Below are 21894 nucleotides of genomic sequence, written 5' to 3'. Positions count from 1 at the left end.
GCAAAAAAAAAAAAGCCTTTAAAATTGCATCAAAAAGAATAAAATATCTAGAAATAAACTTAATCAAGGAGATTAAAGACCTAAACTCTGAGACTTTTATTAAACAATGATAAAGGAAACTGAAGATGATACAAAGGAAAGTCCATTTCCACTGGACTGGAAGAATATTGTTAAAATGGCCATACTACCGAAGGCCATCTAAAGATTCAATGCAATCCCTATCAAATTACCAATGGCATTGTATACAGAACTAGAAGAAATAATTTTAAAATTTTTACGGAAACATGAAAGTCCCCAAATAGCCAAAATGATCTTGAGAAAGAAGAATAGAAGGGGATGTATCACACTCTTTGACTTTAAACTCTACTACAAGCTACAGTAATCAAAACACTATGGCACTGGTATAAAAACAGACACATAGATCAATGGAATCAAAAACCAATCCCAGAAATAAACACACACACTTATAGCCAATTAATCTACAACAAAGGAGGCAAAAATATGCAATAGAACAAACAGTCTCTTCAATAAGTGGTGCTGAGAAAACTGTAAAAGAATAAAATTAGAACATTTTCTAATATCATATACAAAAATGAACTCAAAATGAATTAAAGACTGTTTACCATAAAACTCCTTGAAGGAAAAATAGGCAGAACACTCACTGACAAAAACTGTAGTAATATTTTTTTTGGATCTGTCCCCTAAGGCAAAGGAAATAAAAGCAAAAATAAACAAATGGCACCTAATCAAATTTAAAAAATTTTTAACAACAAAGTAAATCACCAACAAAACAAAAAGATAACCCACAGAATGGGGAAAAATATTTGCAAATGATATAACCGATGAGGGGTTAATATCCAAAGTATATAACAACTCATAAAACTCAACATCAAACAAACAAGCAATCCAATTTTAAAATGGGCAAAAGTTCTGAATAGACATTTCTCCAAAGAGGACATGTAGATGGCCAACAGGTACATGAAAAGATGTTCAGCGTCACAGATAACCAGGGAAATGCAAATCAAAACCTCAATGAGACCTCGCACTGCCAGAATGGCGATCACCAAAAATAACACAAAGAACAAATGCTGGCAAGGATGTGGAAAAAGGGGAACCCTCAAACACTGTTGGTGGGAATGTAAAGTACAGTTACTGTGGAAAACAGTCAGGAACTTTCTCAAAAAACTAAAACTATAATTACCACATGATCTAGCAATTCCACTGCTGGGCATATATCTGAAAAAATATGAAAACACTAATTCAAAAAGATACACACATCCCAATGTTCATAGCAGCATTATTTACAACAGCCAAGATATGGAAGCAACTTTAACATTCTTCAGCAGAACTTTAAAGGATTCAGAATTACAAAAGATACTATTAACTATATCAAAGAAACAGTCCAAAATTATTTCACATTCAAACAACCCAGAAACTTTGATCCATTCTAAAGTGAAAAAGATTAACACATACCAATTTCAAATGACTCAGAGGTTCAAACTGTCAGACAAGGACTGTAAACCAGCCATATTATTATGCTCTTTGAGGTACAGCAAAAGACATGTGAATGACTGAAAAGACAGGAAATCACAAAAGAAAAATAAAATTTTATTCCAAAAATGGAAATTTTAAAACTGAAAAATACAATATCTTACGAAAAATTCAGTGCATGAGTTAGTAGCAAAATAATGATAAAGAGTAGAAAGTCAATGAACTTAAATTTATCAAGTTATATACTCTGATAAACAGAAAAAAAAAGATTTGACAAAGAAATGAACAGAGCCTTATGGACTTGAGGGACAATCGAAAGAATAAACATATAAGTCCTTGGAATGTCGAAAGATAAAGAGAGCATGAGTCCAAAAAAGTAGAATAAATATTGACCAAAGCATCCCAGATTCGGTGTAAAAGATATACATATGTAGATTCAAGAAGCTCAAGGAATCCCAAAAAAGGAAAAATTCAAAGAAAAACTACACATAGACTTATAATAACCAAACTGCTACAAGCCAAAGATGCAGACAAAATCTAAAGCAACCAAAGGAAAACAGCACACTACATAGAAGGGAATATATTCAAATGGCAGGAAATCCCTTATTATTTCTTTTTTTTTTTTTTGTCTTTTTTTGTTGTTGTTGTTGTTGTTGTTGTTGTTGTTGTTGTTGCTATTTCTTGGGCCGCTCCTGCGGCATATGGAGATTCCCAGGCTAGGGGTTGAATCGGAGCTGTAGCCACCGGCCTACGCCAGAGCCACAGCAACGCGGGATCCGAGCCGCGTCTGCAACCTACACCACAGCTCACGGCAACGCCAGATCGTTAACCCACTGAGCAAGGGCAGGGATCGAACCCGCAACCTCATGGTTCCTAGTCGGATTTGTTAACCACTGCGCCACTACGGGAACTCCCCTTATTATTTCTTATTATTTTCTTTCAAGGCATCCAGAACACAGTGGACAACTGTTAGCATTCCTGAAACATATTTTTATCATCTTCTTTCATGACAGCCAGAAGACAGCAGGAAAACTTCTTTAAAGAACTGAAAGGAAAAACCATCAACTCTGAATTCTATATCCAGCAAAAATATCCTTCAGGAATAAAGGTAAAATAAAGACATTTTTCAGATTAAGGAGAACCAAGAAAATCCATCACCCGCATAACCACACTACAAGAAACACTGAAGGAAGTTCTTAAGGCTGAGGGGAAATGATACCAGAGTAAAAACTGGATCCTCAAGAAATGAATGTTAAGTGTTGGAAATATTTAGTGTACATAAATTATACTTCAATAAAGTATTAAAAAAAACTTAAGGAAAATTATTTCTAACCTAAAATTCTATATGCAGTCAAACTAAAAATCAAGTATGATGGCAGAATAAAATATATTTTCAGAAGTACAGATCTAAAAAAAGTTTATGTATTTTTTTTCTTACGGTGTTATGAAAGGATGTGCTCCATCAGAATGACAAAGTAAACTACAACAAAGAATGACAAGGGGTATGATGAGGAAGAAACACAGCACAAAACTACAAAGGTCACTGCCAAGAGGACAGAGAAAGGAGACTCCAGGATGGCAACTACACCAGGCATAGAGAGCCACAGCTAGAGTGGAGGATAACAGTCTAGAATAAAGCACTATGGAGAGACAGACTGACAGCACCAAGATTCCTGCTACCAAAGTCATTGCTGTCATTTTAACCCCAACCGTCCAATCTGTCTCTTGTTCTGGCTCAACTTGCAGTAACTTGATTTGGCTGAAGCCACTCATTTCACCACACAGAAGTGTTCCACATTGATCAGCTCATAAGCCAGTGAATTGATTACAGGAAAGATTATGCTGGATATGCTTCTTTTTATGTAACAAAGAAAAAAAAACAAGAATTACACACAATTATATGTTCATTTGTGCAAAAAGACACATGGAATAGTAAATTAGAACTAGTGAGGCAGTAGGTAGGAACAGGATGAAAAGGAAGAAGGTAAACACTGGGTAAAAGAAATGGATGTAGAGTAACATTTCACTACATATGCCTTTGTGTATCACATTCATCTTTCACATACCCAAAAAAAAGCAACGTAAAAGAAAATAATGGGGGAAATAACCTAAAGTGCAGTGTAAATAAAAACAAGTGATCCTAACTATATTCAAAATGAAAAAGACAACATACTAAAGGGATGGGGTGGCAGCTGGGGGGAACTAACCCAAGTAACTTTTGAGTACATTATTTAACTAAATCCTAAGACTAAAGACAAAAAAGTACAAATAAGAATTAAATTCTAACAAGTTAGTTTTTCTCAGAGGTATGAATTCGTAACTCTAAAATTACTATCTGTGTTCTAGGATTGCACTATTGCGGCAAACAGTAGTCAGGTACGTCAACGTTGGAGAAAGAAATATAGAAAGTAGGAAGGCTAGAATAACCCACAGCAAATATAATATTCAATGGAAAAAAGCTGAAAGCCTTTCCACTAAAATCTGGAATAAAACGACGATGCCCACTCTCACCACTTTTATTCAACATAGTACTGGAAGTCCTAGCCAGAGCAATCAGACAAACAAAAGAAACAGAAGGTATCCAAATTAGAATGCCGTGGACATGATACTATATAGAGAAAACCCTAAGGACTCCACACAAAAACTACTCAAATTGATCAACAAATTCAACAAAGTAGCAGGATACAAGATTAACATTCAGAAATCGGTTGCATTTCTGTATACTAACAGTGAAATATTAGAAAATGAATACAAAAATACAATACCTTTTAAAATCGCACCCCAAAAAATTAACTACCTGAGAATAAACCTGACCAAGGAGGTGAAAGATTTATATGCTGAGAACTACAAAACATTAATCAAGGAAATTAAAGAGGATTCAAAGAAATGGAAAGATATTCCATGCTCCTGGGTTGGAAAAATTAATACCATAAAAATGGCCATACTACCCAAAGCAATCTACAGATTCAATGCAATCCCTATCAAATCACCCATGACATTTTTCACAGAACTAAAACCAACAATACAAAAATTTATATGGAACCATAAAAGACCCAGAACTGCCAAAGCAATCCCAAGAAACAAAAACCAAGCAGGAGGCATATCTCTCCCAGATTATATCACAAAGCCACAGTAATCAAGGCAGTGTGGTACTAGTACCAAAACAGACATACAGACCAATGGAACAGAATAGAGAACCCAGAAATAAAGCCAAACACCTATGGTCAATTAATCTTTGACAAAGGAGGCAAGAATATAAAATGGGAAAAAGTCTTTTCAGCAAGTGGTGCTGGGAAAACTGTACAGACACATGTAAATCAATGAAACTGGAACACACTCTCATATCATGCACAAAAATAAACTCAAAATGGCCTAAAAACTTAAACATAAGACAAGACACCGTCAAACTTCTAGAAGAGAACATAGGCAAAGCATTCTCTGACATCAGCCATATAAATGTTTTCTTAGGTCAGTCTCCCAAGGCAGCAGAAATAAAAGCAAAAATAAACCAATGAGACCTAATCAAACTAACAAGCTTTTACACAGCCAAGGAACCCATTAAAAAAAAAAAAAAAAAAAAGACAACCTATGGGAGAAAATAGTTTAAAATGATGCAACTGACAAGGACTTAATCTTTAAAATATACCAAAAACTTATACAACTCAACAGCAAAAACACCAAACAACCCAATTAAAAAACACCCAAAAGACCTAAATAGACATTTCTCCAAAAAAAATATACAGATGGTCAACAAGCACATGAAAAAATGCTCAACATCACTAATTATTACAGAAATGCAAATCAAAACTACCATGAGGTACCACCTCACACCAGTTAGAATGGCCATCACTAACAAGTCAACAAATGGCAAATGCTGGAGAGAGTATGGAGAAAAGGGTACCCTCCATCACTGTTGGTGGGAATGTAAACTGTTATAACCACTATGGAAAACAGTATGGAGGTACCTCAGAAAACTAGATATAGAACTACTGTATGACCCAGCAATCCCACTCTTGGGCATATATCTGGACAAAACTTTCCTTGAAAAAGGTACATGAACCCATATGTTCAGTGCAGCTCTATTCACAATAGCCAAGACATGGAAACAACCTAAATGTCCATCAATAGATGAATGGATTAAGAAGATGTGGTATACACACACACACACACACACACACCCTGGAATACTACTCAGCCATAAAAAAATAAAAAATATGCCATTTGCAGCAACATGGATGGAACTAGAGACTCTCATATTAAGTGAAGTCAGAGAAAGACAAATACCATATGATATCACTTATATCTGGAATCTAATATGCAGCATAAATGAACCTGTCCACAGAAAAGAAATTCATGGACTTGAAGAACAGACTTGTAATTGCCGAGGGGGAGGGGGAGGGAGTGGGCTGGACTGGGAATCTGGGGTTAATAGATGCAAACTATTGCATTTGGAGTGGATAAGCAGTGAGATCTTGCTGTACAGCACAGGGAACTGTGATGGAGCATGATGGAGGATAATGTGAGAAAAAGAATATATCTATGTATGACTGGGTCACCTAGCTATACAGTAGAAATTGACAGAACACCATAAATCAACTATAATGGAAAAAATAAAAATCATAAAAATAAAAAAATAGAAATAAATTTTAAAAAACAGAAAGATGAGTTCCCGTCGTGGCGCAGCAGAAACAAATCCAACTAGGAACCATGGGGTTGCAGGTTCATTCCCTGGTCTTGCTCAGTGGGTTAAGGATCCAGCATTGCCGTGAGCTATGGTGTAGGTCGCAGACGCGGCTCGGATCTGGTGCTGCTGTGGCTCTGGTGTATGTTGGCAGCTGTAGCTCTGATTAGACCCCTAGCCTGGGAACCTCCACATGCCATGGGCGCAGCCCTGGGAAAAAAAAAAAAAAAAAAACAGAAAGAAAGCCCAGAATAAACCCTGCAGTAGACACAGAATTGGAGATTTCACTGTAACTCAATGGTTTATACTACAGATACAGAAACACAGATGTGTTTGTACAGATACACAAATGTACACAAGTATGTATGTACATATTTGTACGTTCTCTAGCTGTCTTCTAAGAGGGCCTAGAATCAATGACATCCCAGTAGCAATGAGCATATCTAGGGCCGAAATCTCAGTGTCTAAATACCATTCACCATTAAAAGGAACCAAGGCTCCTTAGAAAAAGAGCCAATTTCTGAGACTGCAGAAGGGAAAGTACAATATGAGCCTAGAAAAAGAGTTGGCAAACAACAGCCCACAGGCCAAATCCAATCAGCCACCTGTCTTTGTAAATAAAGTTTTATTGGAACACAGCCATGCTCATTCATTTACAAATTGTCTATGGCTGCATTCCAGCTATGAGGGTGGAGTTAAGTAGTTTGAACAGAGACCATATGGCTCACTAAGCCAAAAATATTTACTATCTGGCCACTTAACAGAAAAAGTTTGCCAAGCCCTGGCCTAGAATGTCTTGTTGTTCCAGAAAGTAAGGAAACACTCAAAAAATGATGGGGACATGTCAAAAGTTCACAGAAGCCAGTTAAAAAGGCTCCTACTGGCTAAATATATGATAATTTAAGTATCAAAATGTTTAAATGATATAGGTTATAATCCACTAAATAAGAATCCATGAGATACTCATAGACAAATAAATAAATAAAATGGAGGAGGCTCTCCTCACATCAGAATCTCAAACAATAAATGTAGGAAAAAAATGGAATTAGAAAATCACCATTGGCAATAATCATAATTCATCAATGGATTCATCAAAAGGGTGAAAGTTTCAGAAATAAAAGAATATTACCTTGCTGTACAGTGGGAAAATAATAATAAAAAAAAAAAAAGAATATTAAATAGTCTGAAAATACCCACAAAGATATTATTAAGGAGTTCCCACTGTAGCACAGTAGGTTAAGAATTCAACTAAAGTAGCTCTGGTCACTGCAGAAGTGTGGGTTTGGTCCCCGGCCCACAGCAGTGGGTTAAAGAATCTGGCATTGCCACAGCTGCGGTGTAGGATTCAACTAATCCCTGGCCTGGGAACATCCATATACTGTAGGTGAGGCTATTTGGGGAAAAAAAAAAAGACATTAAAAACAAAGACAAAAAGCCTATCTTGAGAGAAATCTGACAGACTACCTCAACCAAGTGATCAAAGTAAAGACCAGTAATGGGACAAATCAACATAATTTGCCTCCTGATGAGATACACTAAGAAAAACACGCCACATGCAAAACATCAATTAAACCCAAAGAGAGGGACCTGCTACAAAATAACTGTCCTGTAATCTTCAAAAATGTTAAATTGATTAAAAAGAAAAACATCCAGATTGAAGGAAACTAAAGACACATGCAACCTGTGACCCAGAAATTTCTTTTCATATAAGCAATGTTATTGGGAAACTTGAAGACATGGGAATAAAACCTATAGATTAGCTAATGGCATTATATCAACATTAATTTCCTGATTTTGATCACTGCACAATGGTTATAAAGAGAATGGCTTTGATCTGAATGTCTGTAACTTACTCTCAGACAGCTCAAAAAAAAAAAAAAAAAAAAAGAAGAAGAAAAAGAGGGCAAACGGGGAGGGCCATTAAAGTAAATCTGGTAAAATGTTAATGCTGGAGAATCTGGTAAAGAGCACAGAGTCACCCTTTGTACTATTCTTGCATTTTTTTCCCGTTGGCCTGAGATAACACATTTTCAACAAGAACCCAAGTCTTCAATTTATAAAATCATATCTGTTTATTGAGTTATATTTTTCTCGTGCTAAAGAACATTGCCAACAAATAACAATATAACAATTAAAAAACATTCCCTAACATCATACAAATGATGTACTAAATAAAAGAAGTTCAAATAATCTGTTAAAAAATATATGGTCTACAAGATCATCCCGTCCTGTTTCATATGGGCCAAGAGATTTATTAGCTGCAAGCTCAAATAAAGTGATCTCAAATGAGAGTTATGTCAATAAAAACACTGCTTCGCAACAGGTCAGAAGTGACTTTACTCACTTATATTTTACAAAATATTTTGAGGACTTAAAAGATTAAATGTCCTGAAAGGGACCACAACCCAGCACTTTTTGCAAACACAGCTGTTGGTTAAAGCTCTTGAGAAAAGAAAAGCTCTGGAATGAGAAGCAGTTTTAGAAAGAGATAATGGTTATAAAATACTAAGAAAATTTTGGAATCTTTTTGTATTAATCTCCTTAATAGCTGACTTGTTTCTAAACGTACTTCATGACTATATCCTAGGACCTTTTCAGGCCCTGGGCGCAGAGCAACAAACTCAACGCCAACAAGGTCTCTCCTGTCATGGTACCTAAGATCGAGGGGATGGAGAAGACAATAAACAAGTAAAGAGACAACATGGCAGTGAAAGAGTGAGATGAGAAAGCGACCGGTGGGATGGGGAAAGAGAATGCTGCTTTGGCTTTGGTGATTAGAAATAGCCGCTACTGAAGAGACAGTTAGGAGTTAAGATCTGAATGATGAAAAGTCCACGTGAAGGTTCAGGGTATGGCCTTCTTGGCACAGGGAATGACAAATGCAAAGACAACAAAGGAGAAACCATCTCAGCAGGTCCAAAGAACTTTTAAAGGGGGGCCTCATTAATACTCTCCATATAGTAGATGATACCAAAGAACTCTCAATTCTGTATCAGGGGTGATCATGGCACTGTGACGCTATGACAATTTCCATACTGCATATGCATATGCATGTGTATGTACAATAGATGTCAACAGGGATTTCTCTACAATATTTCAGCAAAGGAAAGAGAAATCAAAAAGGACAATGTGCAAAAACTCTTAAATTTGGTAAATGAAGGCTGATAAATGACTCTAGTTTTTGTATGTTTGAAACTTTTCATAAAAATTTTAGAAACTCCACATAACAGAAACTTCATGCTAAAAATGGCAATACCTCACATCATTTTATACCCCAGCTCAGCTCTTACCTCTTTAGCTCTATCTCCTGATCACCTCATTTGCGGAGATATGAAGGAAAGCTTTAAAAATAGGTACACACTGGATAGGACCTACACTGTGGCTGGGTCCAGTTTCTAAGACAAACAGAACTAATCTGCCCAAGGCAGGGTTGGAACCCAGAGAGTATTAAAATAAGAGGATATAAAATAAACAAACATTGATAAACAACAAGGCATTCTTTCTGAGAAAGAAGGGAATTGCCTGGACTAACTAAGGACAATCCTCCCAGAGATTAAAAAACACAATAGGCTTCTTCCCCCTCCATCCCTTAGAGAATGCTCTGGCAAAGACCTCCCGATTGTGAAATCCCACTGTCAGTTTTCAGTCTTGCTCTCACTTGACCTTGTGGTAGCACTTGACACACAGTTGAACATTCCCCCTCCTCCTGAGACTCTACTTCCTTGGTAGATATGGCAGTGGTGCTAAAGCCGCCCCTACTTCTTTCTTTTAAGGACAAGGATCCTATCCACAGCCCCTCTTGAGAGACCGCAAGCAATTTTTGGTCCCTGGTGACCAGTTCTGGAGGAGCCAAGCGTGGGTCCCTAACCCAACAATCTATGATCTATAGAATGATGTGTCAGAAACTTCTACTTTTGGTAACACCATGGAATCACTATTCTGCAAAACTCTGTGTTAACACCAAATGACTACAACTGCTGAACAAAACATTACCAAGTAGAGAGCACAGCTGAGCTCTCAAGAGAGACAAGGAAGTCCCCAGGAGCTAAAAATCAAGTGAGAGCTAGAAACCAGAATACATAAAGCTGAAGCTACAGGGATCCTGGGAACACATCCTGGGGTCAGGACCAAGAGGCTTGTAGTTTAAAGCTGCCCAGGGGGTAGCAGATGAGGCCTTGACTATGTAAAATGTAGACAAGCAGAAATTAGCCCTGCTGCAAAAAAAAAAAAAAAAAAATCAGGTCTCCTGAGGGGCAACCAACTCAGTGAAAAGGTAGGCTGGGAAAAAAAATGCACCTACTGATGAAGAAAAACAATCAAGATATATGCCTGTTTTGACCTGGGCTCCAAATGGGAACAAACAGTTCTCCCAGAAAATTCACACACACAGGCCTGCACACCTGCAGTGTAGTCACACTAACTCCAACCGCAGACACTGCTTAAAGGGTCCCTAGGTTAGTAGTGTTAGCAGTGCTGGCTGAACCCAAAAACATCATCTCAGAACTATTCGCTTCAGGATAGTCCCGGCCAGGCTTTTGCCTGCTAACTGCTTACAAAGCACATGAGGAAGCTGGACCATATGGTACTTCTACATTGAGTTTTTTAAGGAACCTCCATGCTGTTCTCCACAGTGGTTGCACCAATTTACATTCCCACCAACAGTGTAAGAGGGTTCTTTTCTCCACACCTTCTCCAGCAGTTATTGTTTATAGACTTTTTGATGATGGCCATTCTGACTGGTGTGAGGTGATACCTCATTGAAGTTTTGATTTGTATTTCTTTAATAATTAGTGACACTGAACATCTTTTCAGGTGCTTTTTTTGGCCACCTGTCTGTCTTTTTTGCAGAAATGTCCATTTAGATTTTCTGCCCATTTTTTGATTGGGTTGTATGTTTTTCTGACATAAAGCTGCATGAGATGTTTGTATATTTTGAAGATTAATCCCTCATCAGATGCTTCATTTGCAAAAATTTTCTCCCATTCTGTAGGTTGTCTTTTTGGTTTTTTCCTGGTTTTCTTTGCTGTGCAAAAACTTTTAAGTTTAATCAAGTCCCACTTTATTTTCATTTTTCTCGGACGTGAATCAAACAAGATACTGCTGTGATTTATGTCAGAGTGTTCTGCCTATGTTTTCGTCTAGGATTTTTATAATTTCCAGCCTTACCTTTAGGTCCTTAATCTAGCAATCCTACTCCTTGGCATACAACCAGAGAAAACCATAATTAGAAAAAATAGATGCACCCCAACATTCAGTGCAGCACTATTTATAATAGCCAAGATATGGAAACAACCTAAATTTCCATCGACAAACAAATGGATATAAAGACGTGGTACATATAAACAGTGGAATATCAGTCATATAAAAGAATGAAATAATGCCATTTGCAGCCACATGGATGGACCTAGAGATTATCACACTGAGTGAAATCAAAGAGACTAAAATCATATGATATTACTTATATGTGGATTCTAATAAAAATTACACAAAAGAACGTATTTATAAAACAGAAAAAAACTAACAAATTTCAACACCAATTTCAGGGTTACAATAGGGGAAGCCATGGTGGGGAGGGAGGAACTGGGAGGATGGGAATATCATATACACACTACTGCATAAAACAGATAATTAACAAGAACCTACTGTATAGCGAAGGCAAGTTACTCAATAGTTTGTAATAACTAATATGGAAAAAAGAAAAGAGATTATATATATAACTGATTCACCTTGCTGTACACCTGAAACTAATACAACATTGCAAGTCAACTAAACTGCAACAAAATTAAAAAAAAAAAAAAATCAGGAAAAAAGCCATCATAATTGGGGATCAGAAAAAACATCATAATGTGGCAGAAAGTAATTTGGGGTCATAAAAATGACAAGCACACAATATTTTAAAACCATAATGTGCATAAAGAAATAAAAATAAAAACAGGTGAAAGAAGCTTACAAAAGACACACTTTTAAAAGAAACAGAACTTTTAGAAGTAAAAAGTAACATTCATGGGAAACTTTATAGGTACACGAGCTAGACTGTGTTTTTCCTCTTGAGTTCCTAAAATTATGCACGATGGTTAAAAACAAAAGTATATTGTCTGAGGTGGTTCTCAGTGTAGATAAAGGAAATATTTAGGACAACTAATTAGAAAGTAGGGAGGATAAAGGGGCCTAAATGGTGGCAAGGTTCCTACGTTTCACCTGAAGTGGTAACATGTCAGCACTAACAGATCATGACATAGTACAGCTGTCGGTTCTACCCAAACTGACCTTTAAATTCAACACAATTCCTACCAGCATCCCAAGGTTTCCTGTAAATACAGACAAGCTTATCTTAAAACTATATGGAAATGCAAAGGAATTAGAATAGCCAAAATAGAGAAGAAAAAAAAAAAAAGAATAAAGTGGAGGACTACACTGCCCAACTTTGAGCTTTAAAACCACAGAAATCAAGACAGTGTGATAAGAGACAGACACATAGACCAATGGAACAACAGAGAGGACCCAGAAAGAGACCCATACAAATACGTCCAACTGATTTTGACAAAGGTATAAAAGCAATTCAAGGGAGGAAAGACAGCCTTTTCCATAAATGGTGCTGAAGCAACTGGACATCAATAGACAAAAAAATAAACCTTGATCCAAACCTCACATCTTAAAAAATTAACTCCAAACTAACTCTTAGCCTCTATGACACCAAGCGCATCACCTTAAAGAAAACGATGAATAAACTGTTGTTCTTATTTCATTTCTAGGACCTGGTCACTAACATAGCTGAATGATAATTGAAGAAATTTTATTCGACATGTTGAACATTACAGCCCATCTCAGGAAACCAAAAAAAACTAATTAGAATCTGAGGTCTCTGTTTTATCCTTAAGTAGTAAAGTGGGACTTATATAATAATCATTATAGAGGGAGAGACTCACATAATTATTTCATTCTAAGGAAAGAGACACCATTTACCTACAACCTAACATTTTAGAATCTTTATGAAAATCTCTAAGGAATTAAACTTGAATTTTAGACCCTCTGGGCTAATTCTGGGACTGCTGGCATCAGTCAGGGGTTATTGCTGTTTTTTTTTTTTTTTTTTTTTTTTTAGAGACCATCTTACGTACTATTACAAGGCTGATGCCATATTGGCTTAAACTCTAGTTCCCAAATACTCCTCTAACTTGTAAAGTATTATAACTCTTAGTGGAATTTAGTTTTATATCATTTTAGTCCAGATTTAAAAACCACTATACTAGAAAATGTAATTAAAAGACTTAGATTATGAAATATTTTATTCCCTTCTGCAGTCCCAAAGTACCTGCTAAATAATAGCTCAACAAAGTTTGTGAAATGATCATTTTTCAAGGAAAAATTACACTGTGGATTTAAGAAACTGAAATAAATGAAGTTCACTGAAATTTAATCACCTTTACCCATCTGTCATAACCAATCAGACCCCATCACTTTCACTCTATACTCACCAGTATGTGACAGTTTCTCTGTCCTTGTTCTAGTGCTCTGACAATGTCTGCGCTGAGGTCAAAGTTGGGAGTCACTAGAGAACAAATATTAATTAAAGTCATAAACACAGAGGAGATCAGCCCAGGGAGAGAGTATGGAGTAAAAAGAGCCTGGGATGGAGACTTGAGGAGCCTCAAAGTTCAAAATTACAAAGACAGAAAGGAATGGTCTCCTCAGAAGGAGATGTAAGAGAAAACGTAGGAGAGCGTCATGTCGAGAAAATCAAGATTTCAAAAAGGTCGTGGCCAATAAAGTCCTACTCCACTAAAAGTGAAATAAAGAATAAGTGTGTGTGGAGTTCCGGTTATGGTGTGGTGGAAACGAATCCAACGAGGAACCATGAGGTTGCGGCTTCGATCCCTGGCCTGGCTCAGTGGGTTAAGGATCCGGCACTGCCGTGAGCTGTGGTGTAGGCTGCAGACACAGCCCAGATCCTGCACTGCTGTGGCTGTGGTCTAGGCGGGCAGCTGTAGCTCCAATTCAACCCCTAGCCTGGGAACCTCCATACGCCACAGGTGTGGCCCTAAAAAAAAAAAAAAAAAAAGAAGGAAAGAAAAGAAGTGTTTGTTTGACTTGGGATGTCACAGGGAGCTTGGAGAGAACTGTTTCAGAGAAGCAATAGGAATAATAACCAAAGAGAAGTAACCAGGGAGCACGTGGAACTCAGGGGTTCAGGTGACTCCTGAAGGTTGACTGTGAAGATGGAGAGGTGAAATCAAAAGACAGAGTTTCCATTTGCTGTTGCTGCTATTTTCATTAATGGGAAACTTGAATGTGTTAAGATACTGATAGGAAGGAAGAAGTGAAAAGGTGGGCCCAAGATAAATAAATGACAGCTTCTCTGTGAAGAGCAGGGCGGGTAGGGACCAGTCCTTTGCTCAAGTTCACACAATTCACTCCCCCTCCACTTCAACCTCACTCTTAAAATTGTACCCATTAAAAAACAGCTCAAACTCCAAATCCTCTCCCTTCTATAAACCTCACCTAATTTCTCCAGCTCTTGGGATCACCTCTTTGCACACCCAGAGTGTGCTGCTGTCCACATTTATTTGACCACAAAATCTTTAACAGCAGATTCCACATAATACGCACTGGGAAACAGACATTCTACTTCCTGTCCCGCTGTCCAGCTCATGACTACCCCTCAATACAGCCTTTCCTAACCAGACCAGGACAAAGTAAAACCTCCCCTGTAAAGTCCTGAACAATCACATCATTCAGTATGTTAAACGGCATTTAAGATCCTAGAATGTGAGCTCCAAGAGTGTGGGGCCTTCTCTGTCTGGTTTACCACTGTATCCTAGTGCCCAACAGGGCTGGCACAGAGTGGGCACCCAGGAAATGTTCACTGAATGAAGTAATTAAAAGAGATGCCCTTAGTCAATATGTTATAATAACTATAAGTGGAGTATAACCTTTAAAAACTATGCATCACTATGGTATACTTGAAATTTGTATTTTATATTTATATACATATATAGAAGCTACACCTCAACAAAAAAAAAGATGCTCTGTTATTCCTCAACAGCTATTAATTACTGAAGAGAAGGAACTACGTCTTACACCTGTTTCTACACAGTGCCCTACAAAGCAGACACTGAATAAATGTTCTTGATAACATGGTAATAATGCATTACAGCCTAATGTCACAGTGGGAATTTAAAAAACAGAGTTTGGTAATAAACTTCGATGAAAAATGATGAAAAGCCTCTGTAAGGTTTCTCAGTTCTAATTTTAAAAGGTAAGTAACTGGAGTTCCCTGGTGGCCTAGTGGTTGAGGATTTGGTGTTATCACTGATGTGGCACGGGTCCGATCCCTGGCCCAGAAACTTTCACATGCCATGAGCACAGCCAAAAATAATAATAACAATAATAATAATAATAATAATCTTCAAAATACTAAAACATTTCCCCATACCTCAGTATTTAAGACAACTTAAAGACAATTGAACTATCTTTCCCCTGCTTATGAAATTGTGTTATAAACTCATATAATAGTCTAGAATCTCAGTGTCTATTATAAGATTTATCTGAATTCTGGAGTTTCATATTTTCACATCTTGATAACAAACAGGAGTACACCAGTAGAGGCAGGAAGTACATTAAGGATATTGCCAGAGTCGTTCTAGGGAGCACCTCCCTGCCTGATAAAGACAGAATCATCTTAACGCCACTGAAGCACCACAGTTGTGATCATAAACAACACGACAAATGTAAGCTCTGTGACGAGGCAGCACACCAACCAAAACTGAATGAGATCATCCAGGGCCTTCTCAAAAATAAGCTCTGCTACCAAGTAAGGCCCCAAAATGTTATCAATTTTTCAACAAACAGCTTCATTTCTCACGTGTACTTTGCACAGGATTATATTATAAATTCCATCTCATGTTTCTTCTCCATATTCTATTACTATGATTAAAGTCATCAACAGAATTACTAAACTGGAACAAATAAGATTGCTTCTGTGCTTTAAAGACTTCATACCAACAGGCTCTTTCAACCCCCTGAAATTTATTCTAACTTCTCTCTTCGAGATAAATGTGCAGACTCTGGAGACTAATTCTAGACAAAGTTGAAAAGGCTCAGGTTAAACACAAGTACATTTAGAAACAAGAATAACTATCTCCTCATCCTGTAGGGGAAGGAACAGATAGAGAAACCTGAGATATCTAAAAGAAAAGGGACTAAATAAAACCTTCATTATTTTAAAACAGAAATCAGAATCTAAAGAAGCGAAAGTTCCCACTATGGCTCAGCAGAAACGAATCTGACTACCCATGAGGACACAGGTTTGATCCCCAGCCTCACTCAGTGGTTTAAGGATCCAGCATTGCCATGAGCTGTGGTGTAGGTCACAGATGTGGCTCGATCTGGCATGGCTGTGGCTGTGACGTAAGCCAGTGGCTACAGATCCAATTCGACCCCTAGCCTGGGAACCTCCATATGCCGCGGGTGTGCCCTAAAAAAGACCAAAAAAAAAAAGAAGAATTTAAAGAAGCACACAAAGGCACTCATTAGTGTCAGAATTCATGATCAGCTCTAAATAGCAAAAGAAGGTGTCTCAAAAAACCAAAAGGTTTTATTTTCATAATGTGTGAGTGGTCACACTGGAATATCTCTGCCATGATCAGTAAACTTGAGCAGTAGGAGGATAAAAGAATACTCTCTCTCCTGAAGCAATTCAGGGCAATACTTCAGCAGCACTGAGAAGCCCACCCAGAAGGCCACCTAGAAATTGTGACATATATTTATTTCATTAACTCCTAGTCTGTGCTATCAAATAAAAGTCTAAGATCTTATCACTTTCCTTCATTACTTTTGAGGAGACTTTTTTATCTTTTTGTTTTGGAAAGTAGAAAGACTGATGTAATGAACGTATGCTCATCATTCCAATTCCATAACTACCAGTTAATACCCAAAGTAATTTCATCTACTCCTACACTCGTACACACACTTCACCTCCCCCATACACACACACACACACATACACGTGCTAAATTACACTGAAGCACGTGAGAGGGCTTAATTTCCCTTTTAAAAACTCTAAGTTACAGGTCATAAATGGCAGAATATTCTGTTCAGCAAACAATTCACCAAAAACTACCACTATCACTTAAGGCCTTTACCTACTTAAAGCATAAATTTTGTGGAGCAAGGTTATACAGATGTCATACAAAGGGCATGATTCAGAAGCAGCCATTTAATAACTGAGCTGAAAAGGAACTCGCCCACCCGTTATACGCATCATTTGAATGTAAACACCACCACCATCTCCGCGTGCACTAATCTCAAAATTAATAAGACAAAGGACAAAAGCTGCAAAGCTCATCCACAAGGCCAATTTTACCATGGCGATGTGGGAAAACATGCGACTTTCAGAATCTATAAGCAACTGAACATAATGACTAAAATACACAAGAACTGGAAGCAGTTTTCCCTAGCTTCATATTATTTCAAATGTCAGTTTTCATGAAAACTACTCTTTTTAAATTTTATACAAGCCATTAGTATCAACCTGGCTTCTGCTAATTCTTTAATTTTTTAAAAAAATGTCAATTACATCTTCCTTTCCCCTTGGCAAGCTGTTGCTATACCCATGCCTACTCTCAGGGCTGCAGCCACATACATCTGGAATTTACTACCTACAGACTCAGCCTCAAGTGAGGTAAGGCCTCACTAAGGACCATGTCTCTGTCTACAAAGCATGGCACCCTGGCATCTTGCCTAACACTTCAGCAGAAGACATGCAAAATTACAAGCCGTTGTATTTTCCCCTCAAAGTCACACAGAAGAATCCTAGCATTATTCAAGGCATCTGGGGGGATGCCGGACACAAAATTCTAAATAAAAATGACTATGACTACGCAGACAGAAAGACGAGGACATCTGAATGACCCCCCAAGCAAATCGGCTGATTTTGGATCTGGTCGGTCAGCTGAGCGCCCTATGAGGGGAGGTGTGGGAGAGGCCCTACAAAGCAGACAAACTACTGCTAGCCCTCCTTTCTGTACAGAAATCATGTTTCACATCCGGGCTCCACTCACTGGGAGTGAGTTTGAAAGATGGTGACTCGAGGGCCTGCAGGTTTTTCAAAAGAGTCTATATTTCCCAGTGAAAAACCTCTCCCACCCATAAGGGCATCACCATGGATTTAATAATTAATAACTTCAGGTAGAGAGTAGAGAAATAGGACAATCCAAGAAAAAGAACCAAAATAATTCCGAAAATACTGAAATGCAACTAAGACAGACCTGTGGCATTTCTTCTCCTTACTGCTTCAAAGTATTGGAATCTTTGCTTCTCAGGGAGACAAAACAAACCTGAAGTCTATGGGTCCCAGGGAAATAAGCTGGGCCTCCATCCACTCCAAAGCCTTGGCTTCCCTGTGCTGACGCAAGCCTTCTAAGCAGAGGAGCAGACTGTGGGACATGAGCTCCACGGCCAAGTTCAGAAGCGTGGGGTCACCTTAAAACTTCAGGCTGTGGGAGTTCAACTTTCTATTTATGGGGAAGCCACATCACTAAGACCTTGCCACCTCCAAATGCACAGAAAATATAAAAGCTATGTTTGTACAGACACTTTGTGCACATTTCATTACCCCAAGCGTGAGGAAATCCAGAGCAAGGATTCCCACAGCAACTGTAATCTTGGCAAAGTGCCATACAAGTATTTTGTTTGACCTCAGATGGTAGTGGCCTTAAAAGAAACTTACAAAGAATAAAGCATATTTTATCTCCACAGTTAACTACGGACAGATCAGAGATCAGAAAATCGCCTTCCTTCAGAGATAGAGAAGCTCTTTAAGACAGTTAACAAAGGTGTTCCCGTCATGGCGCAGTGGTTAACGAATCTGACCAGGAACCACGAGGTTTCGGGTTCGATCCCTGGCCTTGCTCAGTGGGTTAAGGCTCCAGCGTTGCCGTGACCTGTGGTGTAGGTCACAGACTCAGCTCAGATCCCACATTGCTGTGGCTGTGGTGTAGGCTGGCAACTACAGCTCCGATTAGGCCTCTAGCCTGGGAACCTCCATATGCCATGGGTGCGGTCCTAAAAAGACCAAAAAAGAAAAAAAAAAAAGATAGTTAACAAAGACTAGACAAGTATAAAGAATACTCCGGAACAATGCTTACCTAGCCTGAAGGACAACATAACAGAATTTCCTCTAAACTCTCGTTTCTAAGTTGCTAAGACAACCAAATTTTGATATTTAAAACTTCATTTCAAATATTTGATACTTTCAAAAAGTACCTTACATGCAAATCAGATGCAGAATAGGCCCAATTTTAGCTCCCCTTAAAGCAACAGATGAAACATTTGAAGCTATCACAAAATAGATCATCTATTGTAAAACAAGCTGAATAATACTTGCTTATGTCAGTTAACATACAAAATGGTTTCACTGGATCTTAGCTGAAGGTTAAAACACGAATTTCTGGAGGAGTGCTACCAGAATAGGCTAAAGGGTAATGAAGACAGCTGAGCTTAGTAAGGAGGCTTCTGAAGCCAAAATGCCCAGATTTGAATCCTGTTCTACCACTTAAAAGTTGTGGCTTTGGGCAAGTTCTTTAACATTGTTGCGCCTCAGTTTCACCAGCTAAAAGAGGCGATAATAAAGCCTACCATGCAGAGCTGCCTTGAGTACTAAATGAGGTAATATATGCAAGGCTCTCAGAGCAGTACCCGGCAGACAGTAAGCACTCGACAAGCACTTGCTAGTATTAATGTCAGGTCATTTATTTTACCTTGGCAGCAATCTTTGTTTACTTGATAAACCAGTACCAACACTAAAAAAGATCAAAACATCTAAAAGTTATTTTAGGAGTTCCTGTCGTGGCGCAGTGGTTAACAAATTCGACTAGGAACCATGAGGTTTCGGGTTCAATCCCTGGCCTTGCTCAGTGGGTTAAGGATCCGGCGTTGCCGTGAGCTGTGGTGTGGGTCGCAGACTCAGCTCAGATCCCATGTTGCTGAGGCTCTGGTGTAGGCTGGCGGTGGCTACAGCTCCAATTAGACCCCTAGCCTGGGAACCTCCATATGCCACAGGAGCAGCTCAAGAAAAGATTAAAAAAAAAAAAATTATTTCAATTCCATGATGAATACTTACAACCAGTCTCTTTAGCATAACAATTATAAATCACCTTCCTTCCTCTTGCCTCCTTCCTCTATCCCTCTTGTAACTAAAGACAAACTCCAAACTCTTTAGCCAAACATTTAAGTTGCTTCATTATCTGTTGGCTCATCCTGGCTCATCATCTTGCAGACTCCTCTAGAAACCTTTGGCTTCAACCAATTTTCTCACAATCCTCTAAATATACCTTGTACTCGTTCAACAAACATCTGAGAATCTATAGTGCCAAGCACCTCACTAACACGACATGCAAAGTTGAAGACACAGTCTTTGCTCATAAAAAGCTCACAACTCCGAAAGCAACAGAAATAAGAGCAAAAATAAACCAATGGGACCTAACCACACTGACAAGCTTTTGCACAGCAAAGGAAACCAAAAAGAAAACAAAAAGACAACTTACAGAATGGGAGAAAATAGTTTCAAATGATGCAACCAACAAGGGCTTAATCTCTAAAATATACAAGCAATTTATATAACACAACAGCAAAAAAGCCAACCACCCAATGGAAAAGTGGCCAAAAGACCTGAATAGACTGTTCTCCAAGGAAGATATGCAGATGGCCAACTAGCACTTGAAACAATGCTCAACATCCCTGATTATTAGAGAAATGCAAATTAAAACTACCATGAGGTACCACCTCACACCAGTCAGAATGGCCATCATGAGTAAGTCCACAAATAACAAGCGCTGGAGGGGGTGTGGAGAAAAGGGAACCCTCCTGCAATGTTGGTGGGAATGTAAGCTGGTACAGCCACTATGGAGAACAGTATGGAGGTACCTTAGAAAGCTATACACAGAACTACCATATGATCCCGCAATCCCACTCTTGGGAATCTCTCTGAACAAAACTGCTTAAAAAAGAGACATGCACCTGCATGTTCATTGCAGCACTATTCACAATAGCCAAGACATGGAAACAACCCAAATGTCCACTGACAGACGATTGAATTAGGATGATGCAGTATATATATATGCTATGGAATACTACTCAGCCATAAAAAAGAACAAAATAATGCCATTTGCAGCAACATGGATAGAACAAGAGACTCTCAGACTGAGTGAAATAAGTCAGAAAGAGAAAGACAAATACCATACGATATCACTTATAACTGGAATCTAATATAGGGCATAAATGAAAAGCAAAGTTAGATCCTTAACACTCTACCTAAAAAATAGACTACAGTTGGCTTAAAGTGATTAATGTTAGAAGAAAATTATAAATATATTAAAAGAAAACATAGGGAAAATTCCTCAAAATCTAAGGATAAAGGAAGGGTTCTCAGGACATAAAACACAGAAACCACAAAGAAACTCAAATTTTAAAAATTAAAAATTTATTTAAACCAACATGGAGAGCAGACTTCTGGTGGCCGAGGGGGAGGGGGGGGGAGAGGGAAGGAGTGGGATGGACTGGCAGATTGGGTTAGTAGATACAAATATTACCTTTAGAATGGATAAGCAATGAGGTCCTGTTGTACAGCACAGGGAACTACATCCAGTCACTTGTGATAGAACATGATGGAAAATAATATGAGAAAAAGAGTGTGTGTATATATATGTATGACTGGGTCACTTTGC

The 21894-nt window shown here is 38.2% G+C and overlaps 1 protein-coding gene across 16 annotated transcripts in view; it reads right to left on the bottom strand.

The window, feature by feature from the left end:
• The window catches only part of DIS3L2 (DIS3 like 3'-5' exoribonuclease 2), a 360467-nt gene that overhangs the window by 323827 nt on the left and 14746 nt on the right, over positions 1-21894 (bottom strand). For 4 of the 16 annotated variants that reach the window (XM_084997947.1, XM_021074518.2, XM_021074520.2 and 1 more), the window contains exon 2: positions 13648-13721. The gene's annotated coding sequence lies outside the window, so the exon portion shown is untranslated. 16 annotated transcript variants of the gene reach the window in all.

Source organism: Sus scrofa, chromosome 15 (assembly GCF_054392235.1).
Source record: "Sus scrofa isolate SSC_HxYL_T2T_F1_AM1 chromosome 15, Sscrofa_HxYL_maternal_Yorkshire_Landrace_v2.0, whole genome shotgun sequence".
Classification (NCBI taxonomy): domain Eukaryota; kingdom Metazoa; phylum Chordata; class Mammalia; order Artiodactyla; family Suidae; genus Sus; species Sus scrofa.
Note: the sequence above shows the minus strand (reverse complement) of the source record. Positions and strands in the feature narration are given on the sequence as shown.